General features: G+C 41.8%; 1 protein-coding gene across 4 annotated transcripts in view; it reads right to left on the minus strand.

Annotated features, from left to right (window-relative positions):
* LOC142385541 (protein NLRC3-like) overlaps positions 1-27,732 on the minus strand; it is a 197,274-nt gene that overhangs the window by 58,139 nt on the left and 111,403 nt on the right. Inside the window, exon 1 of one of the 4 annotated variants that reach the window (XM_075472157.1) lies at positions 23,120-23,225. The exons of the other annotated variants lie outside the window; for them this stretch is intronic. The gene's annotated coding sequence lies outside the window, so the exon portion shown is untranslated. Of the gene's footprint in view, positions 1-23,119; positions 23,226-27,732 lie in introns of those variants that run through there. 4 annotated transcript variants of the gene reach the window in all.

Consider the following 27,732-nt stretch of genomic DNA (forward strand, 5'->3'; position numbering starts at 1 on the left):
GTCCTCTGGATGGTTTCTCTTCTTCGGACCATTCTCTGTAAACCTTAGTTTAGATACTCAGACCAGCCCGGCCCTGTTCACTCACTTAAATCTTTAGTCCAGACTAAATGTGAGAGATTCTTCACCTCCTGCTCAGAGATAATTACACACACAATGGCCCTCATTTATCAAGCCGTCGTAGAAAGCATCGTATATATGAGCGGAGAACTCGTCGTACGCAGAGGCTCAAGTGAGATTTACAGAACATGCGTACCACACCAATCCCATCGTAAGACCGAGCGGCTGTTGATAAATCCGGCGGCCGAAATCCATCGTAATGATCCTAATCATGCCTTCTACAAAAGGCCGCACCTCTAGAATTTGCGACATGGATAGACGAAAGGCGGCAAAGGAACGCTGTTGACAGCTGGGACGGCTGTCAACAGCGTTGGTGATGTAAATCGCAGACCGGACGAGTTATGTATTTTCCCCTACTGTGATGGTCAATAAAATGTGATAAACTCCAGATTAAATGAAATCTAAAATTGAACGATGTTTTACTTTTTCTCCAATAAGATCAGGAAGAAGTGGTCCAATATGAAATTGGCCAAAAAAAGAAGGTCGCAGCTCTCCGACACAACATGTCACAAACGGGGGGGGGGTCCGATCCAGGTTTGGATTTGAGTGCCTTGGAGGAGAGGGTGGCTGGCGTGATCGGAGCTACGTCCTCATCGGGCGTGCCAGGGGGACTTGACACTGATGCGCCCATGCTAGAGCTCGAGAATGGTAATAATAATAATAATAATAAATTTTATTTTTAAAGAGGCGCCTTTCTGGACACTCAAGGTCACCTTACAAAGTGGATAAAAAAACATCAAAATAAAACACATCAATATTAAAAGAAGTAAAACACCAGAAATCAATAAAACACAGAAAATCATTTACAACAAAAAAAGGGGAAGGGAATTGTATCAGATGGAATAGGCAGTTTTAAACAGATGAGTTTTGAGTTGTGATTTGAAATGGGGGAGTGTGTCTGTGTTTCTGAGCAGGGGTGGAAGAGAGTTCCAGAGGTGGGGGGCAGAGCGGCTGAATGCTCTGCTGCCCATGGTGGCGAGACGGGCGGAGGGGATAGACAGGTGTGTGGAAGAAGAGGATCTGAGAGAGCGGGAGGGGGTGGAAACATGGAGGAGATCTGACAGATATGGGGGGGCGAGATTGTGAAGGGCCTTGAATGTTACTAGGAGAACTTTGTATTGAATACGGAACTGAACAGGGAGCCAGTGGAGCTGTTTGAGGACAGGGGTGATGTGGTGGATAGAGGGGGTTCTTGTAATAGTGCGGGCAGCTGAGTTCTGGACCAGTTGAAGTTTATGGAGTGATTTTTGAGGAAGGCCAAAGAGGAGAGAGTTACAGTAGTCCAGGCGGGAGGTGACGAGGCTGTGGACAAGGATGGCAGCAGTGTGGGGGGTAAGGGAAGGGCGGAGGCGGTTGATGCTTCGTAAGTGGAAGTAGGCTGACCGGGTAATGTTATTGATATGGGATTGAAAGGATAGTGTACTGTCCAGGATGACGCCCAGACTCTTAACCTGGGGGAGGGGTGAGACGGAGGAATTGTCAATAGTGAGTGGGAAGCTGTTGGTTTTGGATAGAGTGGATTTTGTGCCAATGAGGAGAACCTCTGTTTTGCTACTATTTAATTTGAGGAAGTTTTGGGTGAACCAGGCTTTTATTTCAGATATGCAATCTGTGAGGGAGGTGGGCGGGAGAGAGGACGAAGGTTTAGTGGTGAGGTAGAGCTGGGTGTCATCAGCATAGCAGTGGAAGTGGATGTTGAATTTGCGGAAGATATTGCCAAGGGGAAGGAGGTAGATGATGAAGAGGAGGGGCCCCAGGACAGAGCCCTGGGGCACACCTGAGGTGACGGGGGAGAGAGTTGATTTGAGGGTCTTGAGTTGAATGAATTGAGTGCGGCCAGAGAAGTAGGAGGTAAACCAGTCCAGGGGAGTGTGGGTGATGCCAATGGAAGATAGCCTGCTGAGGAGGGTGGTATGGCAGATGGTGTCAAAGGCTGCACTTAAGTCGAGGAGGATGAGGATGGTAAGTAGTCCAGAGTCAGATGCCTTGAGGAGGTCATTGGTGATTTTGATGAGTGCTATTTCAGTGCTATGGAGTGGGCGGAAACCGGACTGGAACTGTTCATACAGATTGTTGTGGGATAGGTGAGAATGGAGCTGGGAGGCAACTGTTTTTTCGAGGATTTTGGAAATGAAGGGTAGATTGGAGATAGGACGGAGGTTGTTGAAGTTGGAGGGGTCAGCACCAGGTTTTTTTACAATTGGGGTAATGGCTGCAGTTTTAAAAGGTGTAGGGACAGTTCCAGTGGTAAGGGAGGTGTGGATGATTGCGGAGATGAGAGGGACCAGAAATGGGAGGCAGGTTTTGACAAGTTGGGTTGGGAGGGGGTCTAATTGACAGGTGGATGGTTTGGATTTCTGGATGAGCTCTGTGATTTCTGAGAGAGTGGGGAGATGGAAGGAGGAGAGGGAGTGTGTAGGTGGGGGAAGGTCGACTGGGGTGCTGAGGTGAGGTATTGATCCGAGGTTCTGGTGGATGTTCTTGATTTTTTCTGTGAAAAATGACATGATGGCATTGCAGAATGAGGTTGTGTAGAGGTGAGGGGGAGAGAGTCCTGGGGTTTGGTGGTATTGTTGAGTAAGGAGAAAAGTGACTTAGAATTGCTTTGATTGGCAGTGATTAGGCTGGAGTAGTAGTGTGATTTGGTGATGGCAATGAAGTCCTTATACTGTAAGATGTGGTTATTGTATATTTCTTTGTGAATAGTGAGACCAGTTTTTCTGTAAAGTCGTTCCAGTTGTCGTCCTTTGGCTTTCATTAGTCGGAGATCGGGGGTGAACCAGGGGGCGGAGATGGTGAAGGAGACAGATCGGTTTTTCAGTGGAGCCAGAGAATCAAGAATATTATGGGCGGTATGGAGGGTTCCGGTTCCGGTGACATGCTATCGGCTTGACGCTTCTCTTACCAACCCCGGGAAGGTTTGAAATGAAAGGAATATACAAGACACTACATTCAAAATGAAAAGATGATGTGACCTAAAGAACGGAAAATTTTGGGATGAATTTACGATCGGGAGAGACGACAGAGGAGAAGATTACTGTGAAATCGAAAAAGCAAAAAAAGAAGACCAAACAACAGGAGAAGAAAATGGCAGGTGCGGGAGAGACCGACTTGCCAAACCTGATGATGAGCATTAAAACTGAACTCACGGCATTCCGTGCCGACTTTAACAAGAATGCCGAGGAAACTAAGGAAGAAATAGGGAAGTTGACACGGGAAGTTAAAGGAATTCAGGAAGAAGTAAAGAACACAAAAACAGAAGTTCTTGAAGCACAACAAAGGATAAGTAACATGGAGGACAAAGAGCCGATACTAAAAGAAATAGTATCACACTTGCTGATTCAACAAAGCTGCTTGACTGAGAGACTCGATTATTTCGAAAATAAGTCGAGGCAGAACAACGTGAGAATCCATCAAGTAAAAGTAGGGGCAGAGGGATCGGACATGGTAAAGTTTATTGAAGAGTTAATATCGGGAAAACTCGGCATCCCCGAGTCAGAATTGCTTATAGTAGTGGCGCACAGATCTGCCCCTCAGACATCAGTTGAGGGAAGCGCACAAGCGCAAAATGTGAGACCACGCTCAATAATTGTGCGCTTTTTAACATGGCAGACACGGCAGAGGGTCCTGCACGCCGCCTGGGACAAAAAGACTCCAATCAAGTTTCATGATGAGAACATTTACTTTGATCAGGATTACCCCAGCGCGATAATGGAAAAGAGGAGACAGTTCACGGAAATAAGAAAGCAGTTGAAGGAAAGCGGAATCAAGTCGCACTTCAAGTATCCTGCGAAATTGAAGGTTCTATTAGGTGAAGGTGAGCAGGTGTACAACACGGCAGCAGAAGCCTCTATGGTACTTTATGCGCAGGGCTTCATAGGAAGGAAAGGAAGCGCAGGAAGGACGGGTGCGCACAGGAGGACGAACAGAGACGGCTCGGAAAAGAAAGGAGAAACTGGATGAAAAAACAGAAGAACTATTGGAGAAACTCATTGGAAAATATTGAGAGTTGATCAAAGTTGACAGATTATAGACTTTCCCAAGATTAAATATTCTATCATTTGCTTCGTCTGAAGAATTTCAACTGAAGATAGACTACTGAATCCGGTGATTATACATCATACCCTTTTCTTTCACGGATAGAGTAAAATCCAGGCTTATTTTAAGTTACATATACCACACCCAGAAATATTCACAAAAAAAAAAAAAAAAAAAACCTTATCGTAAAGTGGTATTCAATGAAATGTGAAGAACTGGAGGAGACCTTGGTTACTGCTTGACGATGGAATAGAGACTATTGATTTGGATACTTACAGTTACCCCACGATTCTACATCCTATTAGCATATTTGTTACTTAAAGATGAGAGAAAACTGAGATTTGTGGTTTTGTTTGATAAAGTTGAGATATAGAAAACATATCTAATGTTTGAGATTGTTTGGTTAAAAAAAAAAAAAAAAAAAAAAAAAAAACTAGTTTGGTACCAAAGAAAAGAAAATAAAGAAAATAAATAAATAAATAAATAGTTCGGCGAAAAATACAAATTCCCTTTGTTTATTCCTTGAATAGATTGCCTTATACGGTAATACCTCATGTGAATGGAGATTTTTTTAGTTTGCTCATTTGGTTTTTTATATATATATATTTATTATTATTATTTTTATTTTTCCTATTAGCATATTTGTTACTTAAAGATGAGAGAAAACTGAGATTTGTGGTTTTGTTTGACAAAGCTGAGATATAGAAAACATATCTAATGTTTGAGATTGTTTGGTTTAAAGGAAAAAAAAAAAAAAAAAAAAAAAAAAAAAACATAGTTTGGTACCAAAGAAAAAATAAAAATAATTTTTTTTTTTTTTTTTTTAATAGTTCGGCGAAAAATACAAATTCCCTTTGTTCATTTTTTTAATAGATTGTCTTATACGGTAATACTTTTTTTTTTTTTTCTCCCTATTAGCATATTTGTTTCTTAAACATGAGTGAAAACTGAGATTTGTGTTTTTGTTTGACAAAGTTGAGATATAGAAAACAAATCTTATGTGAAGTGGGTATTCATTCTAGACTGCTCTATTTTTTTATTTTCAATTAAACTATGTTATTATGTTATTTTTATTGTGAGGGGTATTATCATTAATGTTATTATTGTTGATAATAATAAGTAAGTAGTTTACTGATCCCTTACTTTAAGCTGAAATTGAGAAAGCACAGGTGCGCCTAACAGACACTTTCATTTTAAGGTGCATCCCAGCATTGAGGCTTATTTTCAGTTAACCTTGTTTTCAAAGTAAGAGGGAAAGTTTCCTTGATGGCTTTTGATTTATTGTCTCTTAGGCCCAGACATAAATAAATATGTAGTGTATGGGAAAACTAAGTTAACCTATCAAGCCTAGCAGGGTTGGGGGGAGGGGGGTTTAAACAAGCTGCCATAATTGGGAATGAGTTTGCTGATATCATTGGCAAACACCCAGATCCTAAGGATATCCACAACATCACTCACCACGAGTTACCACCTTTCATTGAGGGGGTACAGATGGAACCAGATCGCTTTATGTGAGTCCACGTCTACTTGTTTTGTCTTTGTGTATTACATGTGCTTATTTTTGTCTGTTTGTATAGTTCTTTACTATAAGGGTATTTTTCTTTACTTTTCTTTTTTTCTCTTCACTCACCTTTTTCACCCCCTTGTATTACTCTACCTCTTTTCGGTTAGCCCTCTTAGTATCTCATACACTTTGACCCAACACACCAAGGTAAAGGTAGTTGCTCTCACATATGAACATATCAGGACTTTAAAAACACTAAAGATCAACAAACAACACAAAGGAGCAATCTATGTATTTTTAAATGAGTGAAATAAACATAATATCCCTAAATGTGAATGGGTTGAACAATCAAATAAAGAGAGAAAAAATTCTCTTACAGATGGAGAAAGACAATGGCGATATAATTTGTTTACAAGAAACTCACATGCAAAAACAAGAACACCAAAAACTTAAAATTAAAACTAAAAGTCAAATTTACTTCAGCTCATACAACTCACGTCAAAGAGGTGTAGCGGTAATAATTAAACAGCATGTTGGCTTTGAAATGGAAAACTGTGTGGTTGATAAAGAAGGTAGATATGTTCTAATTGTGGGTAAGATTGAAGGAACAGATCTCTCCATCCTCAATGTGTATTATCCTCCAGACACAGGAACAGAACTTATGATGCACCTAACAGAACTAATGACAACAAAAAGTAAGGGCATATTAATAATGGCAGGTGATTTTAATCTAGTTCTAAATCCAAAACTAGACTCCTCAAGTACTAAGACACACAGATCTGAGAAAAATGCAAGTCTATTGAGAAAATTCAGCTCAGAAATGGGATTAGTTGACGTGTGGCGGGCTCTTCACCCAGGTAAAAAAGAATATGCATGTTACTCAGGAAGACACTCTGTATATAATAGGCTGGATTATTTCTTTATGTTTAAAAATAATATAACTTTAATCAAAAGATGTCTTATTAATTCAATACATTTGTCCGATCATGCAGCTGTGTCACTAACAATAACAGTAAATGCTATAAAAGGACAAACACTGTGGAGACTGAATAATTCATTGTTACAAGATAAAGATTTTATAGATAAAATAAAAAAAGTATTGAAAGACTATGTAGACATCAATAACCAAGAAGAGATAGATCCAATTCTACTTTGGGAGGGAGCTAAAGCTGTAGTAAGAGGACATATTATATCATACTCATCAGCTAAAAAAAGAATCAGAGACAAACAACAGAAAATTTTAACTAAAGAAATAAAGGAACTGGAAATTAAACACAGTACAACAAATAGTAACATAATTAAAGTAGAACTACATAAAAAACGTCAGAGACTGGACAATTTACGGACTTTAGAAATTGAAAAATTAATGAGGTTTACAGAACAAAAAAATTATGATGGAGGTCCAAAAGCCTTGAAAATACTAGCATACAAATTAAAAAAACAAATCAACAGAACGCATATTACAAAATTAAAAACTAAAGAAGACAAATGAATTACGGACAAAGAAATGATTGCAGAAGAATTTGCCAATTACTATGAAGACTTGTATACTGAAAAGGTAAGTGAAAATTTTGAGAATGTGCAAAAATACTTGAGGTACTACATAAACAAGGAAAGGACATTGCAAAATGCGCTTCATACAGACCTATATCATTACTTAATACGGACTATAAAATACTCTCATCTATCCTAGCAAGTAGGTTAAAAGACAATATTTTAAATATTGTTAACAGCGATCAGTGCGGATTTAAACCCAACAGATTGTTAATGGACAATATTAGAAGAAATCTGAACATTATTGATTATGCCCAAAGACAAAATGTAAAAGATATGGTTTTGATTAATTTAGACGCTGAAAAAGCATTTGACCTCGTCAGTTGGAAATTTATGTTTGAGGTATTTAATAAAATAGGATTAGATGAAATTTTTTGTTCATGGCTAAAAGCAATATACAGCAACCCAATTTCCAGGGTAAAAACAAATGGCACAATATCTAGAACAATTAAATTACAAAGAGGCACTAGACAAGGAGATCCACTATCCCCACTCTTGTTTGCTACTTATATAGAAGTATTAGCAGTAGCTATAAGACAAAATATACATATAAAAGGGATTCAAATAGGGAAAGACCTACACAAATTAGCCCTATATGAATAACCACATTGTTGAATCATATGAAAACCTTATACTTAAAGGTAGGGTAGGAGATCCTGGATTTTGAGTCCAGCGAAGCTGCATTTTGAAAATACACAGGCAAAAAGTCCCAACCCTTTTCTTCACTTTCCCCCCGAAGGCATGCCTCTAGAGTACATGAACGCGCACGAGCACGAAGGTGCACGAGCGCTGTTCTGACAGCAAGCATCGATCGTTGCCGTATTTAGTATTTAGTTTATGCTAACTATACGTTTATTAATGCTAGGTGCTAGCCAAGCTGGCTCTAGTTTAGCTTCCTGCCAAGCTTCTGGACGTTCACGGAGCAGGGTACGCGCACAGGGAGAAGGAGGGGGAGGGAGGAGCAGATTGCAGTTTGATAGACGGCATCAGTATCCAATCATTGTGAACGGACCGTTCACAATGATTGGATACTGTTTTTCCTAGATTGTACGTTAGAGGCCACTAAAACTTTTCATATTTGTGTCAAAACTTTTAATTAATTGGTTACAATGGGGGTGTGAAGAGTATTTCAAGCAATATGTATAAAAATGTTCCAGAAAAAGATCCCCTACCCCGCCTTTAAGTTTGAGTTGGATAAGAAATATTTCTTTAAGTATTTACAAGTAAGAAGCTATATTAAGGAACACCCACCAGAAGAAACAGAAAATGAATTAATCCAATATTTAGGGGACAACAGATTCACAGGCAACGGTAAGCTTTCAAAAATACATAAAATATTACAAAAACTTACCAGAGTTAAAATCGAAGTAAAACAAAAATGGGAAGAGGAATTGAATATTGACATCACAATGGAAAACTGGTTAGATTCACTAAAAGGAAATGTAAAAATTACACAATCAAGATATTGGAATGAATTTGCATGGAAAATACAACAGAGATTTTTCATTACACCGGAGAAATGTAGCCGAACGCAAACAGGGACAAATTGCTGGAGGAACTGTGGAGAACAAAGAGCAAACTATAGTCACATATTTTTTGTATGTCCAGTATTAAACACATTCTGGGAAGGATTTGAAAAAGCTGTGAAATACATCTTGGGTATAAAACAATCCCTGACTGTAGAGAACCTATTAGGCATTAACATCTCAAGTAAAATTAAACCAACAAATCAAAAGTTATTCCATATATTGTGTATTTCTGCAATAAAACAATTAACAAAAGCGTGGAAACAACCAATACCGCCAAACCTTGATAATTGGTATAATACAAAAGAAAATATTTTGAATATGGAGAAACTTACTTTACGCTCCAGAAATCAATTACATAAATGGTATAAACTATATCCAAATAGCATAACATTTAAAATAACAAGCTATTTTTACAGAACAGATTGAAATAAATATAATTAAAACAAAGCATCCACCTACCAACCCAACCCATGAACACGCACACACACACACATTTATGATCTACCTATCTACTAAAATATTGGGCTCTTTCCTCTTTTCTTTTCTTTTTCCTTTTATTTATTTATTTATTTATTTTTCTTCTTGCCCCTCCCCCTTATTGGCTTTGCGGTATGAACAATATATGTAAGCCGTTGGATTTTATTTTTCCTTTTACTTCTCCCTGGCACTTATCAGTTTACTTCACTTGTTACCATTCTTTATGGACAAAAAAAAAAAAAATAAATAAATGTTTGCAAGATGGAACTGCAATCAAAAGAAATGTTTCTATGACCGTGTGAAACCTGCAATAAAGTATTTAAAAAAAAGAATATTATGGAGACCAGTGTTATAGTGAGAGACCAGGTCATCGGGGGTGGACAGATTGTTGGTATCGAGGAGGCATGAAGAGTGGATACTTGCAGTGAGAGTGGAGGGGTTAATGTTCTTTATGTTTCGGAAAGAAATGAGGCGTGGTGTTTTAGCGATTGAGAGAGTGAGCTTCACTGTAAATGAGAGGAGAAAGTGGTCAGTTATGGGGAGTTGAGAGGGGTGACACCAGAGCAGCAGATTAAGTCCAGAATATGTCCTTTGGAGTGTGTGGGAATAGTGGTATGTTGATGAAATCCAGAACCATCTAAACAGGAAGTGAAGTCTTTGGAGAGAGGCAGATTGGTATTGTCCATGTGGATGTTAAAATCACCCAGCAGTATTATGTTTGGTGAGAGAGAGGATAGATGTGTGAGAAAAGCAGTAAAATCATTTAAAAAGTCACTATTCGGTTTTGGGGGGCGGTAGACAGTGGCAATAATTGGTTGGAGTGGGACCAGACAACTGACAGACAATGGACTCAAACGAGCTCGAGACGGGCACCGGCGAGACTTTACAGTTCTCGCAATAGATTATCGCGAGGCCTCCTCCCCGGCCAGAGACACGGGGTTGACAGGTGTAAACAAACCCACTTGGAGTGGATTCAATCAGCTGTGAATAGTCTTGGGGCTGTTGCCATGTCTCGGTTAAGCAAAGAAAGCCTAACTTACGGTTGGTGATGAGGTCCTGGATGAGATGTCCCTTGCGTGTCAGTGAGCGGATGTTGAGTAGTCCGGCTGGTGGAGCGTGGAGGGCGACCTCGAGAGCTTGACCAGATGGATTTTATTGCTGTTGAGCTGTTGTGTTGGAAATCCCAGCGGGACCCTCGGTGGATGTATCTCCGGCGAGGCTGGAAGATGATGATCGGGTAAAGGTGGAGTGCCTCTGGCGCGGGTCCAGGCGAGTGACAGCGCAGCTGGAGCAGGTCAGTGGCCGAGTATTGTAGCAAACCTGCCACTTGCAGGTGAATGGGCAGTAGAAGGAGCCAGACGCAGACAAGTAGGATGTATGTCTTACCGGTCCACATTATTGATGAGGGCTCGGGTAGCGTAGACAGCCAGGAAAAAGGCTCCAGGTGAGTTTTAAAATTTTAAAAGTTACCGGCCAGCAGCGGCAGCAAATCGCGCCAGCGTTCACTCGTGACAGCAGCCCTCAGTTGAAGTTCACTGTTCATTCACCATTGTTTCATGGTGGTAAGAATGACTGCACACCCAAGACGTTTGAATAAAACAGTTGCTTTAATATTCAACACAAATGAGGTTCCTAATCAAACTAATATTTTTCATTCACAGATGAATCCGAAGTAGCATCCGGGCAACCTCACCCGCCCGACGAATACGCGGCCCCGTCAACATCCGAAGCCTCTGCCTCTGCCCCCCGGTCTGCAGCGTCACACCGGCCAGCCGTGTTGACCACAGAGATCCTAGAAAGACAAACAGAGATCGTGAAGTGGATGATGGCTTTAACACACACCATGCAATCTATCGACATTAGCTATATTGAAAGACATAAATGAAACACTGAAGTCACAGAATAAATGCTGAAAGAAATCGTTGTTCTTTCTTTTTTCCTTGAATAACAGAATGCTTACCAAAAGTCAGAATCGCTGAATAAGTTCCTCTCTCCTCCTGAGCGCTCTTGGCTGTGCAGGCTGGTGGAAGGGATCTCTGGGTACGGGGTCCTCTGGATGTACATCTGGAAATGGCACTCCATTTTTTTGGGCAATGTTATGGAGATCCCCGCATGCAATAATAATATTGCATACCTTTTCGGGCGTATAGGGTTCCCCCCGCAGCCGAGAGACAGATCCAGCTTTAGGAGCCCTATACACCTCTCCACAGTGGCACGCGTGCGCGTATGCGCAGTGTTAAAGCGCCTCTCCTGTTCGGTGTGAGGGTGCAGGGTTGAATAATGAGCCATCACGCTTCCAATTACGGAGTTGTACTTGTTTAATTTATTTAATTTGCGTTTATGTTTATATTTATGTTGAAGTCAAATAAAACATTGGCCTTCTTTGTAGCTGCCATCGAAGTCAGAATAAATAAATAAATAAATAATAGATAAATAAACATTAGGTTAAAACATACAGAGTCCATGAATACATACATTTGTAGTAACAGTAGTTTAATATTAAAAGCATCATTTCATATATTTCATGTAAATTGTTTGTTTGATATGGGGAACAAGTCTTAAGGGGGAACCAAGGTTGCTGCCGCAGGTTGATGGGTGTTACTTTTGAGGGTCGCTACTTGGAACATTCTGGACCAAGCTAGCACGCAGGCACCTTGCTGATTTCTCTGCCTAAGATCATCAATAATTAAGGAAGACTGGATAAAGTGCATAGTGCACTGAAGGACTGAAGATTTCTAATTTTCTCTCAAGAGAAAGCGGCCAATGAGGTACATTTATGTTGTTACTGTTATGTTTGTAAGACTAAAGATGTAATGTGACGAAGTTCTGTTGAGTCATGTAACAGTCGCGTTGTTCCTTTGATGTCTTTACGTGGGAGTAATTTGGTTTATTTTCTTTTCTGTCTGTATGTCTAACAGTTCTCACGGCACACTATCATGCTCCTTGTGTGATTAAAGCCTGTAACAAAAGAACAACTTGGTTTTCGTGATTTCGACTTGAGAGGGAATTACAGTGAGAACTCAGCCACCGCGACACGAGGGGAGAGCGTGATCAGCTGCCAGCAAGGAGCCAGCACGCGCGCCCGTCTCTCGTTGTCGGAGCTGTGAAGATGTTCGCGGTTTCGGAGGAGCCACTTGTCAAAGGACAGTTTGCAACCTGCCGGTAACCTAAGAGAGTTGTGTTGTTATGCCAAGAGAAGCACGTTTGAGCCAAGTTAATGTGAAGACGTGGAGTAGCCTCTACAACTGCTAAAAGGAGTTTGAAGATTCAGTCGGACTTATTGCACAAAGCATAAGGATAAGTTTAAGGACTTGCATATTTCATTAAGGAATGCTTGCTAAGTTTGAAGTGTAACTAAGGTTTAATGTGATAACTTTCTGATTATTCTACATATTTGTTGCCGTTGCTATTTGAATGTTTATAGGTTAAGTTTTAAGCAACACTAAGCAATTTTGAGAAATATTTAGTTTAAAGGAGTACTGTGGTATTTGCCTACTTTCAGTGATTCTAAGTTTAAAGGGTGCTCTCATCTAATATTTTTCTGACATATGCCTAGTGTATCTTGCCATATAGGGCATTTAAGCTATCACTTGACATTCAGGTTGGTGTGATCTGATTTCAGTATTATTACTTCATTTATTACTTGCCTATAGTTATTCGTTTTATTACTACATTATTACTACTTTGCATTTTTTGATATTTTTTACATTTTACTTTCACAGAATAGCCTTTAAACACAGGCCATTAAAGGATAACAAGGTTAACTGATTTAAACATAGTTTTCCAAGGTGAAACTTGCTCTAATTTACAAGCCAATTTGATTTAACCTAACTAATCCTATTTAAGGCTCCTTAAGGTTACTTATTAAACTCGGTTTAATTCGTAATATACTAAAATGGCTGATAAAGACATTGCAACTGAAATGCAAGACTCGGAAGTTACTCGTGAAGAAGATGAGGAGTCTGTTCACGATGAACCTTTAGAAGAAAGTCCTACAAAGGAAATTGAAGGGAATACAGAAACTGATGTTACTGAAGACAAGAGAAGAAGGAAACTTACTGAAAAGGGTCAGGAACTGCATAATGAAAGATTAAAGAAACTTCAGCGTAATTTTAACAAAACATACGAGAAATGGAAGGTTCTTGCCAAAGAGGCTAAAAGGGCACTCTCCTTACCCAACTCAACCGACGTTCTACGTGAAACCCAAATTCGAATTCACGCTGCTGATCTCGAAGTAAAGGAACACTATGAGGATGTTCGCAAACACAGTGTTCCGGACGCAGACACCCGACGTCGGGTAGACACCTGTGATGCTGTATCAAAACAGCTCATTGAACGGCTACATGTTCTACAAGATGAAGACACAGATAAGCATTCATCCACTCTACAAGCACCATGGGGTAACACTGGATCAGTGTTTTCATGTAAAGAAGACCAAGTGTCCATGTTGAGCCGCCCAGTCTCTGGACGTGTTTCAAAACGCTCGAGCGTGTCCTCCACAAAGAAGCAGGAGGCAGAAGCGGAGTTTGCCGCAACTAAAGCTACCTTGAAGGTTCTAGTGGAAATGGAACAGGAAGAAAAAGAGCTTGAAAGGCTTGAAGCTGAGAACAGGAGGCAACTAGCACAGCAAGAAGCTGAAAATGCTGAAAGACACAAGTTACTGGAGGAGAAGCGCAGACAGTTAAAGCGTTTGGAAGCTGCAAAGGCAAGACTGCAAGTCTATGAACAAGATGTAGGCTCAGATGAAGAAATATCAGATCTTCTTCATAACCATAAACTGTCAGGGCCTCCACCAAAAGCTAATGCTGTTCCAAAGTACAGTGTGCCTTCACAGTCTTCCAGTAGGCTCCCTACTACCAGCTATGAAGTCCCAAGGCCTACTTCTAAAGTTGCTCGCCCCACTTATCACGATAATAGCACAATAATGCTTGCCGAAGCAATAGCAGAGTCCATAAATACAAGCCGTCTTCCAGTGCCAGAGCCGCCGATCTTTAGCGGAGACCCAATGAGATACAAGGACTGGAAAATGTCATTCCTAACTCTGATAGGCCGGAAAAACATTCCCGTGAATGAAAAGATTTACTACCTCCGCAAGTATGTCACAGGAGCTGCAAGGAAAGCAATTGAGAGTTATTTCCTGGTGGGCACTGAGAAAGCCTATGATTCCGCATGGGAAATATTAGAAGAGCGATACGGCAACTCCTTTGTGGTCGCTAAAGCTTTCCGCGACAAGCTGAATTCATGGATTAAAATTGGACCCAAAGACAGCGTTGAGCTGAGAGAATTTGCAGACTTCTTGCGAGGCTGTCAAGCAGCAATGGGTCATATTAAGAGTCTTGAAGTCCTAAACGACTGCAGTGAAAATCAAAGAATCCTCAGCAAGCTCCCTGACTGGCTCACTGCCAGGTGGAACAGAAAGGTAATGGAATTCGAAGAAGAAAAACACGACTTTCCGAGTTTCCACATCTTTGTTGACTTTGTGTCTAGAGAAGCAAAGATAGCTTGCAATCCGATGACTTCGTTTCATGCTCTGAAGAGTGGTGATGCTGAAAGAGCAAAGCCATCTAAGATCCGCAATGTTGGCGCAAAGGTGCTAGCAAGTACATCTGAAGAGAAGCCAGATGTTGACGGACAAAAGGGCGATGCTAAGGGATGCATGTTTTGTGAGAAGACAAACCATGGTATTCAGACATGTCGGAAGTTAATGGAGAAGCCTGTTAAAGAGCGAGTTAAGTATGTGCAGACAAAGAGACTGTGTTTTGCATGTTTAAGGCCAGGACACCACTCAAAGAGCTGCAAGAAGAGGAGTGTTTGCAACGTATGCAAGGGGAGGCATCCCACATGTTTGCATGAAGACCGTGCTAAGGCAGATGAAAGTGTCCAAGCTGATGGACAAAGGGAGAGTGGAAAATCCTTAAAGGGAAAGGAAAGCTCTAAAGAGCCGAAACATAGTGACACAGAGTCTACAACTACTGAAGTAACAAGTACATCTATGTCTAACCAAGTCATGCACAATGGGAACAGCACATATGCTACCACAATAGTGCCAGTTTGGCTGTCAACAACAAGAAACCCAGATGCTGAAGTTCTGGTATACGCTCTTCTGGACAGTCAGAGCAATAGCACCTTCATCCTACAAGAAAGGGCAGAGACTCTGGATACACAGATGGAGCCTGTTCAATTAAAGCTTTCCACACTAGCATCCAAGCAGACTGTAATCCCAAGTCACAAGTTAACTGGGTTGCAAATCAGAGGGTTTTCCTCCTCCAAGAAAATCCCTCTTCCCGTGACTTATTCGCGAGACTTCATCCCTGCTAGTCTAAGTCACATTCCCACACCCAAGACAGCAAGAGCATGGTCTCACTTAGAGCACCTTGCTGAAGAGATCGCTCCTCTGATAGACTGCGATGTCGGCCTGCTCATAGGGTACAATTGCTCTCAAGCCCTGTTGCCAAGAGAAATTGTTTCAGGCAAGGATGACGAGCCATTCGCAGTAAGGACAGATCTTGGCTGGAGCATAGTTGGCTGCGTCAACCCCTGTGTTGACTATGGAGATGCCATCGGAAGCAGCCACAGAATCATTGTGAAACAAGTGACACCAAGTCTACAGTCACCTAGTGACCTAACAAGTCAAGTTCAGTACATATGCAGAACCCAAGTCAAGGAAGTCATTGTTCCGACAGATGTGCTGAAAGTGCTTGAATCAGACTTCAGCGAGAGAAACGTAGAAGATGCTCATTTCTCTCAGGATGACCTTCGCTTCATCACGCAAATGGAGGAGGGCATAAAGACACAAGCGAATGGACAGCGCGAAATGCCATTGCCATTTAAAGAAGACAAGCCGTGTCTGCCTAACAATCTCAAGTGTGCAGATCATCGCCTCCGGTGTCTGAAAAGGAGATTTGAGAAGGACAAGCAGTACCACAAGGACTATGTTGCATTCATGAGCGACATCATATCCTGTGGAGATGCTGAGAAGGTCCCAAAGAGTGAACTCCAACGGGGCTCTTGCTGGTATATTCCGCACCACGGAGTCTACCACCATCAGAAACCAGGGAAGATTCGCGTGGTGTTTGACTGTTCAGCCAAGTTCGAAGGAGTATCACTTAACGACCATCTACTCACAGGACCAGAGTTGACAAACACTTTGTTAGGTGTCCTCTGTCGATTCAGGAAGGGCCCAGTAGCCTTGATGTGCGATATTGAACGCATGTTTCACCAGTTTCGGGTCAGAGCAGAAGATCAGGACTTCCTCTGGTTCCTTTGGTGGGACAACGGGGACATCAGGACAGAGCCATCAGTTTACCGAATGAAGGTGCACCTATTCGGTGCAGCTTCGTCACCCGGCTGTGCGAAATACGGCCTCAAACACGTCGCCGGACAAGGACGAGGTCGGTTCAGTGAAGCAACAATCCACTTCATCGAAAGAAACTTTTACGTCGATGATGGCCTGGTAAGTGTCTCAACTCCAGAAGAAGCCATAAAGTTGGTTGCTGAAGCCAGACAGCTCTGCAGCTCTGGAAGGTTACGCCTCCACAAGTTTGTTTCCAATTACCAAGAGGTGCTTGCATCCCTCCCGAAAGAAGAGTGTGCAGATGCGTCAAGAAGTCAAGACCTGGCTCTGGGTGAACCCCAGATGGAGAGAGCGCTAGGTGTGAAATGGTGCATCACGTCAGACCACTTCAGCTTCAGAGTGGTGGTGGATGAACGCCCACTCTCTAGAAGAGGAGTGTTGTCGACTGTGGCCTCCATCTTCGACCCCTTAGGCTTTGTCGCTCCCTTTATTCTGATTGGGAAGCAAATACTTCAGGAAATGTGCCGTGACAAAGTCGGATGGGATGATCCTCTGCCAGACGATCTGAGACCACGGTGGGAGTCCTGGCTCCTGGACTTGAAGAACCTGGCAGACGTCAAGATTCAGCGATGTTATCTCCCATCAGAGTTCAAGCAAGTCCAAAGGTATGAACTTCATTACTTCTCCGATGCGAGCTTCCTGGGGTATGGAGAATGTACTTACCTTCGGGTAATTAGCGAAACAGGACAAATCCACTGCTCTTTAGTGATGGGCAAAGCCCGAGTGGCCCCCACTAAGGTCACAACTGTGCCAAGACTCGAGCTATCGGCAGCAGTCGTAGCTGTATGCATGAGTGACGTGCTCAGAAAGGAGCTAGAAATAGATGCTCAAGAAGTCTTTTGGACGGACTCAAAGGTCGTCCTTGGATACGTGAACAACGATGCAAGAAGATTCCACGTGTTTGTGGCAAATCGCATCCAGCGGATTAAAGACAGTACCAGACCAGATCAGTGGAGACACGTGAGCTCAGAAGACAACCCCGCCGATCATGCGTCGAGAGGCCTGCGGGCAAAGGAGCTCATTGCCTCCAACTGGTTCTCTGGTCCTGATTTTCTCTGGTGTGAAGAACTTCCTAGTGGAAATGTTGAGGTGGAAGATGTAGCAGCAGAAGACCCTGAAGTATGCAACGTCTTCGTACACAAGGCTTCAGCTACAGAAGTTTCACTGCTGGATCGTTTCCTAAAGTTCTCCTGCTGGACAAGATTAGTCAAAGCCATTGGTCGTCTCATGCGACTTGCAAAGGAGCTGAAAGGTTCAATCCCAAGAACGAATGAAGCCACAAGTCTGGTGGAAAGGAGCGATGCCGAAGCTACCATCATTTGTCTTGCTCAGAAAGAAGCTTTTGCGGAAGAAATCCAAACCCTCCAACATGGGAAGGAGCTTGTTAAGACCAATAAGTTACACAGACTGAACCCTTTCCTTGACGAACAGGGAATCCTCAGGGTGGGAGGTCGGCTGACGCGTGCTGATTTGCACCATTACATCAAGCATCCAGCTGTTTTACCTGCCAAAGGTCACATAACAAGACTGCTCATACAGCATTATCATCAACAAGTGCAACATCAAGGACGTGGCATAACAGTCAATGAGCTACGAGCCAATGGATTTTGGATACTCGGATGCAGTCATGCTGTCTCATCCTGCATTAACAAGTGTGTCAAGTGCAGAAGGTTTAGAAGGTCTACAGAGAATCAGCAAATGGCAGACTTGCCACGCGACCGCATGGAAGAAACACCTCCATTTACGTATTGCGGAATAGACTGCTTCGGACCGTTCTATGTAAAAGATGGAAGGAAGGAGTCTAAGCGCTACGGCCTGCTGTTTACATGCTTATGCTCTCGTGCAGTTCACATAGAGCTTCTTGAAGAGATGACCACTGACTTCTTCATCGTCGCTCTCCGTGCCTTCATAGCCATACGTGGCAATGTTCGACAACTCCGCAGCGATCAAGGCACCAATTTCGTCGGTGCCAGGCGCGAGTTCGTAGAAGCTTTGAAGGAGATGGATCAAGAGCACCTTAAGATACTGGGCTGTGAGTTTGTCATGAATCCGCCGTCAGCAAGCCACATGGGCGGTGCCTGGGAAAGGCAGATTCGGACAATAAGAAGTGTGCTTACGTCTATCCTGGATCAGTCCTCCAATCGACTCGATACTTCATCATTGAGGACATACTTTTATGAAGTAATGGCAATCATTAACAGTCGACCATTGACAGCTCACTTACTGAACGATCCTACGGGACCGCAGCCTCTTTCACCTAATCACATACTGACAATGAAGTCCTCTATCATTCTTCCACCACCTGGGAAGTTTGAAAGAGAAGACCTTTACCTTCGGAAGAGGTGGCGCAAGGTCCAATACTTAGCCAACGAGTTTTGGTCCAGATGGTGCAAAGAATATCTGTTGAACCTACAACCGCGTCAGAAATGGCAACGAAAGCGCAGGAACGCTAAGGTCAATGATATCGTGATCGTGCAAGATGACACTGCCCCAAGAACAGAATGCAGGCATGCAAACTTGCCACCTTTCGGCGAAATTCGCCGTTTTGAAATCAAAATGGGTCATTCTTCTGAATCGCGTAGATCCGAGGAGAAAAAAAAATGGGGGGGGGGGGTGAGCATGTCAACTAGCGAGTGGAACTGTGAACCTCAAAACTACACTAGACCTATGTGACAACAAATGACTGACAAGAGTGGCGTGTGAGAGAACCACTATCACCAATCAGAAGTGAGGAGGGCGAACCCCTATTCACCCCCCCCCCCCCCCCCCCCGGACCACCCCCCTGCTACAATTTGACTGATGTCCTGAAATAGTCTTCATAACGAATTGTGTCGTTAGATCAATTAATGTGCTTTTAATAGTGTCTTTGATACAAGTGTCAGCTAAATGTCTTGATAACAGACTTGAAATAGTCAACAATTCCTCGATATTTCACCGCCTCACAGAACGCTGTTTGTGTTAGTGCTACTCGAGGTAACTGTAGAGTGGCTAACTAGCGCCTTCCACACAAGTTCAGGGCTTTGCTAATACTTTTAGCCAACGTCAATGGAGACCTTAATTGTCGCCGGACTTGGCTTTTTAACGAGGTATGCCCCTTCATAATACCCTCCGATAATCACGGAAAGGGAACATTTTGCCCATTTGAGGAGGTCGTTTCATTCGTCGTGAGTTTATCAATGCAGAGTCCGGAGAGCTCTGCCACAGGTCGTATTTGAGAGTGCGACCCCCATCCCCTCGCTGTTCGCCCACACCCCCGTTGATACCCCCGTTGATGATGACAGCCTACAGGTGCACTCGTGTTCATCCAGTATGATGCACCATCAATCGAAGTTAAAAGGGGGCACAATGTAGGATTACGTAGTGCTCGTGGCATGCATGTCTCAAAACTTACACTGTCATGAAAAAATGCCGTTTAACTAAGCTTGCCGCGAGAATGTTTTTCTGTTAGAGTGCCAGCTGTCGATACAAATTTGTCTCTGGCGGTACGTCAAGTGAATTGCTGATATAAGTTTTTCCCGTGGAGCTCGTTTGGCTCGGCATGCCAAACGTTCACTTTCGTGGTTTAATGACAGCGGACCGCGAAAGTGGTCGGGAGAGTCATCGTTCAGGCTATTACTAAGCATAGGCTGTCTTGGGGCAGTAATTAATTAAACGTTTAATCCTACATACTTGTAGTATCCCTTTAAGGACCATGGGACTAAATTTTTCGTTAAATTTAATGTAATTAAATGTATGATACTACAGTTAAATGCTTTTGAAGACCTGTGATGTTATATATCAAACACATAATAGTACAGTAAATGCAATTGATAGGCCTACTGTACCTATAAATTCATCTTTTATGCTGCACAGCTGTTCTCTACTTAATGCAAATGGGACATACTGTATATTTTATAATATATATTTTGTATAATTTACAACTTAATGCGTCTCATGTTTCCGCTTTTCCGCGCGTGCCGTGTGTCCGTGTACCCTTCTCACCTTTTTCACCCCTGACCAGTTTGCATGCCTGAGAATGGAAGTTGGCAAAGGTCACAAAGGCCTATCCTGCAGAAGATGGTTGTGTAAGGAAACTGCAACTGCTGATCAGTGATTCAACTTTGGATAAAGAAGGTAAACGCATTGGGAAGCCGCTGTACTTGGAGAGACCCATCCATAAGACAGTGACCCTGATTGAAGCAGAGTGATGCTGCCACATTTTCTTGCAATGTGTCTTATCATCCAGTGTTAGCTTAGTTTGTATGTTTGAGTAAAATCACAAGTGATTTGGTGGGAGTGTAGCTGCCATCGAAGTCAGAATAAATAAATAAATAATAGATAAATAAACATTAGGTTAAAACATACAGAGTCCATGAATACATACATTTGTAGTAACAGTAGTTTAATATTAAAAGCATCATTTCATATATTTCATGTAAATTGTTTGTTTGATATGGGGAACAAGTCTTAAGGGGGAACCAAGGTTGCTGCCGCAGGTTGATGGGTGTTACTTTTGAGGGTCGCTACTTGGAACATTCTGGACCAAGCTAGCACGCAGGCACCTTGCTGATTTCTCTGCCTAAGATCATCAATAATTAAGGAAGACTGGATAAAGTGCATAGTGCACTGAAGGACTGAAGATTTCTAATTTTCTCTCAAGAGAAAGCGGCCAATGAGGTACATTTATGTTGTTACTGTTATGTTTGTAAGACTAAAGATGTAATGTGACGAAGTTCTGTTGAGTCATGTAACAGTCGCGTTGTTCCTTTGATGTCTTTACGTGGGAGTAATTTGGTTTATTTTCTTTTCTGTCTGTATGTCTAACAGTTCTCACGGCACACTATCATGCTCCTTGTGTGATTAAAGCCTGTAACAAAAGAACAACTTGGTTTTCGTGATTTCGACTTGAGAGGGAATTACATTCTTTAAAGTGATAAGTCTGTAATTTTAACCTAGGGATTTGTTGCGACTCCTGAGCACGCACTAGTGACGCTGCTGTATTGCAGTCACCGCAAGTCAAAATGGAAAAGTGCGTACACCGGCCTCAGACCTGTCGTGGCGATTTCATCTTTCCTGCGTTCACGATGGATTTGATAAATGCCAACCTTTGCGCAGAAAAGAACGTACACACGACCTACGCACGTTTTTCGTCTTACGCAAGTTTGATAAATGAGGGCCAATGACTTTTTCCCCTGACTTAATCCCAAAGCAGGTTCTCTGCTTTAAAAATACAACACTGAGTTCTGACTGTCTGCCTTTTATCACTTTGATATTGAGCGGGAAAAAAAAGAAGCTAAAAACATGTTGATTTACCGTCAGGTTCTGCAGTTCCTATATTTTGGTTTTCTTGTGGCTCAGAACATGTAAACAATCAAATCTGACAACCATGAAAAACTGTCCAAAAGTCACCAACGTGCACACAGATCTCATATTACAGGATATGTATTACAGACATGTTTGTAGTCCTGTTGCTGCTTCAGTTTAAGGCTGAGCTGATGGAAACACTTTATATTCGGTCGGCTGGTTTCATCTGCAACAGTTTCAATCAATATTCAATAAAATAATACTTAAAAAGATAAATGCACCTTTGAAATAAATCCTTAGACTAATAAATAAAGAATAGAAATATATGTTCAGAGCTAAAAAAAGTACAATAAACATGATTTTATATAAGAATTAACAATCCTCAGTGAAAGACTTCTTTATATTTTCTAAAGTCACGTTGATTTCTTCTTTGAAATCCTCATAAGGAATTAAAACATGGAGACAGAAACAGCTTTGAAATATTGATGATATTAGTCAATCAGACACCCAAAATAAATCAGTGATGTACATTCAGAGATTTATATCGATAAATCTTTTATTTCTTTAACTTCATCCTTTCTTTATATTTATGTGATGTATTTATTTCAGGATTTCTTTTCAGAGGTTTATTCATTTCTCTTACTGACATTATTCTGAAAGTATTTCTTTCTCTATATTGACTGAAACTGCAGTCCACAGAGATCATTGATAAAGCCAGCAGGTGTTTAATGAACTGGGCGTTATGAACAGTGCCCTCCTCCTCCTCCACACTACACCCTGTCTGAGCAGCCACAACAACACATCTGAGCATGTGCAAACAGCTGCTGCTGGCACACCGATGAAGACAGAACAACTGGCTGCATACTGTCAGCTGTTGGTCTAAAAACTTCCTCCATTTGTCTCCAGCTGCTTCTGAACAGACTCAAAGGCAGTAAACAGGTGGGATGGGTCTGTGACTCTGAGCTGAAGTCTGACGTTCACTCCTGTGAAGGCCGGGACGCTCCATATTCCCACATTTAAAAACAAATATGCAGCCACAAGCCAACATCTAAACACGTCTCATCATGTTTTCACACTTTCTGCCTTCTTCACATTCTGATCTATTTCCACTCCCCTGTTTCCTCCTTTCTTAACTGAGTGTTGGAACAGAGCTGTTTCCCTGCAGGATCAATAAGGTTTCTGCAGTCAGTCTGATCAGCTGTTTCCTGCTGAAGCAGCAACACTTTGACAGACAAAAGAAGCTGAAACATGAAAGAGACTCACCGCAGAGTCTGCTTTTCCTCACAGATGGAGGCGTTGGGTGGTTGGAGCTGCAGAGCGCTGACAGACGGAGGACTTCATCCGAGCTGAGCTGGAAACACTGACGGACTTACACTCCTTTAAGATTCCTCTTCTCTGTTCCAGCTTCCTGTAAAACCTGAAGGTTCAGTTCTCTGGAACGCTGAGGTTCCTGATGGAGGAAAGATAAAACAGCAGAAGTCACACACAGAAACAGACAGACAGACAGACAGACTCTGACAGATGTGTGAACATCTGTTCTGCAGCAGTCCTGTCAGAACTTTAACTGTGGGTCACTTCACCAGGTGGAAGCTTTGAACAAACACATCAGTGTGTGTGTGAGTCTGTGCGACTCCCACCTGAACACTGAAGCTTCCTGACATTGCTGCAGGTGAACTGCTGCTGTCAGCTGAAATGTTGTCAGATTTCTGTCACCACCTCATCTACCAGCAGAGGCTCACAGCTCAGCTTCCTCTCATTCCTGTTGACACGTCATGTGACCCGTCATGAGGGAGCTGCTTGGCTTTAGGTAAAGGAAGTCAGCTGATCAGTGCTTATGGATAATACTCATCCTCACTTTGTCAGAACCACTGTAGGTTCTGGTCTGAAGCCGCCCTTCCCTCTGCCTTCTGTCACGCTGCATCCACCCACCTCACACTCTGCCCCCTTAGCAAAAAGTACTTTATTCAAGTGTACCATGAATATACTTATTTTATACCAAAACTGAGGCAGTACACTTGAAGTTTACTTTTTATATACTATATTTTATATACTTAAGAATAGGATAGTGAGGTATACTTGGCTTATAGTGAAAAGTATAAAGAAAAGTCTAAGACTAAGAACATTTATACTAAGACTTAAGACTTTAGTATTAAAGCTTATACTTGTACTTTAGTATACTTTTGACTTCTTTCTGCCACAAAGTACTAATACTTAGTTTATCTCATCAAAGTACAGAATAAGGTCAAGTCATTGACTCAGCAAAGAAAAACTTTATTTCATTGAGGCTCTTTGTTTTTTAAATGCACATCTTTAATGATTTAAACAGCAGGTATCTGTAAATACACTGTATAGTATATTTTAAAATGTTATATATATATATCAAACTCGTTCTCAGAATTCTGTCTTGTGATTTTGTAAATACATTACAGTATACAGACAGTATGAGTTAACTTTAAGAATGCTTTAAGAAGTATATTTCAGGTATACTGTATAAATATTTGAATGGATAGTGACTGTCACATCTAATGTGGGTGACCTGGGTTTAAATCCCCTGCATGAAAGGCACTACCTGCAGTAGGGGTCCTTAGGCGAGACCCCCTCACCGTACCCGCCTACCAGTGTAAGTCACTTTGGATAAAAGCGTCTGACAAATACATAAACATAACCAGTATGCTACAACTAATATGCTAAGCAAACTTACAAGTACACTTAAGTTATACAACAAGTATTATTTTTAGTATTATTATTTTTTTAGTTTTAGAAATGTAGAGTTAAAGTATACTTGAAAAAACTTAAATGTGGACTGGAAGTATATACCTAGTACATCAGTAGTATATAGATGAGTGTACTTTTGTAAACTTAAAATTACCCTATAATGTATACTTAAAGTATACTCTTATAAACTGAAAAATGTTCATATTTTGTCTTAAAAAGTATTAAATTAGTATACTTTCTAGTACACTACAAGTACATGGTACGTAGTATACTTGCTATACTTGTACTCAAGCATGCTTAATAAAATGAACTTCAAGTACCACTTTTTGCTAAGGGTCCAACAGTCTTTCTTATTCAGGAAGGTTCCAAACTGAGTGAAATGAATAAAATGGAAGTATCTGAGCAGCTGCCATGAAAGAGCAGAAGCAGACAGTGAAGGGGCGGGGTTTATTCCAAACTCTCAGCTGGTCTCCCATTGGTTACCATCTATGATGTCAGCAGGGGACACATTTCTACTGGCTCCTGAATCCAGGAGGCGGTGTGGTGGAAGCGGTTCTGGATGAATGGCTGATGGTTCCTGACTCCAAACGTTCATGTCAGTCACAGAGCTTCTTCTGGACTCTGACATCTTCAGTAATCTGACACTTCAGACTTTCTTTTCCTGCTCTCACACATTAAAGCAGGAGTGTCTGAGCTGTGAATGTGATGAGCATCGGCCATCTTTGCATTTCTGAGTTTACAAGCTGAGATTCCTGTTTGAAACGGCTGTTTTCAACCAGCTCATGAAGAAATCTATCAACCCCTCCAAAGTATAAAACATTCAGAGTAAAGGTTTGATCAGAAACAAAGATGAAAAAGATGTCCCTTAATGATGAAGATCTATCAAGAGGTCCTCTAACAACTTTTTCTTCAACCTTCTTAATTCTGCATCTTTCTAATGAGTAAAGAGACTTTAGCTCCAGCTTCATCTTCATCAGGAGGATTTAAGTGAAGCAGCTTCTTATCCTTCATCCGTGTGTGCAGCCACACCTTCATCTCTTCTCTGTGAAAAAATGTCGTCTGGCTGCTCTCACTGAGCATTCTTATCATTTTCTTGTTTCCATAACATGCATGAGTTGTATCTTGGCGGGTCTTGCTGTCCCTCTGTTCCCAGCTTCCTCTATTTTAGATCTAAAGAAATGAATGATCACTTTTCTTTGTGGGACACATTTTCATCAAAGTGTGGAGAATCAGTGTGAGACGATATATATGAATGAATGAATGAATGAGTTTAGGGTTGGATCAAACAGCTCTTCAACATGTTGAAGTCATCAGTTACAGAAGAGACTGAAAGCAATTTACAGCATTTAAGGGCTGTCAATCATCTTTAATGGTGCCACATGTGACCAGTTTGTCTTTGTTACCATAACTGGACAAACACTGATGATCAGGACTGAATAAATGTTACTGATCCATGTTCAGTTCAGCTCTAATGTAACTAATATCTGCTGGAACTGTGAAGGAAGGGGACTTTTTTGCCCTCTTGTGGTGTAAAGATAAACTGCATGATGTCAGTTTCATGATGCAGAAACTCCGTGAAGAAAATAAATGTGGAAATATATAGACTTTTCACATCTTTTTGTTGAAGCTCCAACCTCCATCATACCATAAAGATCTCATCCATCCTTTTCCTGTTCCTGCTGCACACACCTGTTGTAGGATAACCAGCAGGATATCAGAGTCTCCTGAGGTGACACCGCAGACTGTAATACAGATGTTGGTCAATTGTTCAGAACAACATACTCACACACACACGCACCAAATTAAGCACAAGTTGTGTTTGTGGAACCAATAGGAGGCTGTTGATGTCTGCGGTGATTTTAGTGACATTAAGACTCGTTAGAGCGGAGTTATTGAATATTTCTGTAGCAGGTGTTGCACTTTGTAGACGGTCCCTTGGCCCTCGCCTCTGCGCCGGCTGCTTTTTTGTCTGGTGGCTGTGAGAGCGAAGGCGTCAGTTGCTGCTTTAAACGGCTGCTGAAGCCAAGTACAGCAGAGAAAACATCCCAAATGTCGCAGACACTAGTTTCTATATGTTGTCTTTTTAGGCGTGTTGAATCAGTTTTTTGGGGTTCACTCCTCAGCTGCTGGACTCCTGTCTGCTCCTCCAAACGGCTGAAAACCTTCTGCTGTAGCTAACACTTAAAAACATGGAGCCTCTTGTGTTTGTTCTCGTGGACAACTTTCCTGTGAGCTGAAACATTTCAGAGTCCTCCTCAGTTCCTCAGACTGTATTTAGTGGGCATAATAACGGTGTCTTTAACGGAGGGAACGATCTCTGTGCTTCGCCCCGGCACATGCAGCCAGTGAGGGGGCGGGGCTTGTTCCAGACTCTCAGCTGCTCTCCCATTGGTCATTATATGTGACGCCAGAGACGGACAAAGTTCCTACTGGCTCCTGAAGCTGGTGTAGCGGAAGTGGTTCTGGAGGAATGTATGGTGCTGCACCTGACAGATGTAATTTAAAGCTGTTTGATCTGATAACAGCGGAAACTTGTTTTACTCAGGAGTGAAGGAAGAGAAATGAAGGGCCCAAATACAAGCTCACAGGCTGGAGACAGGGAGAAATAAAGTTAAATCAAAGCTTAATTATTAGATGCTAGAAACCTGAGCCACTACAACAACATGAAAACATAACAATATGAGAATTGAAAAGGATTAAAGTTCCTTTTATTCCCCTTTTACAAACTACTTGAGATGTGTGTAAGTGCAGGGATTGTCCATCAGTCTCGACTGTTATCAATCACGTATCAGATCAACGCCTTTAGTGCTTATTCATTCATACCATGATTTTTATTTGTCCAAATGAATTCTAACTGGGACACTTATTGACTTTCCCTCACATGAGACTGTGTGTTTCTACTTTACATGTGAGCATTCAGTTAAACTGAGCAAAATATTCCCCATCCATACAGATCAACTTTTCATTTGACCCATCGGACACGCTCTCAGAGTCATCTGCATCTATATTGTGTCCAAATGTTGGCAGCGCAGCAGCTTAATGCCTGAAGGAGTGAATGAGCCCACAGGAGGGGAAATGTGTCCAAAGAAAAGTGTCATGTTGAGTTAAAAGCTGAGACTTCAGTTTCCATCAGCAGCCATGTTTCCAACTCTGTGGCCAAG

Source organism: Odontesthes bonariensis, chromosome 8 (assembly GCF_027942865.1).
Source record: "Odontesthes bonariensis isolate fOdoBon6 chromosome 8, fOdoBon6.hap1, whole genome shotgun sequence".
Classification (NCBI taxonomy): Eukaryota; Metazoa; Chordata; class Actinopteri; order Atheriniformes; family Atherinopsidae; genus Odontesthes; species Odontesthes bonariensis.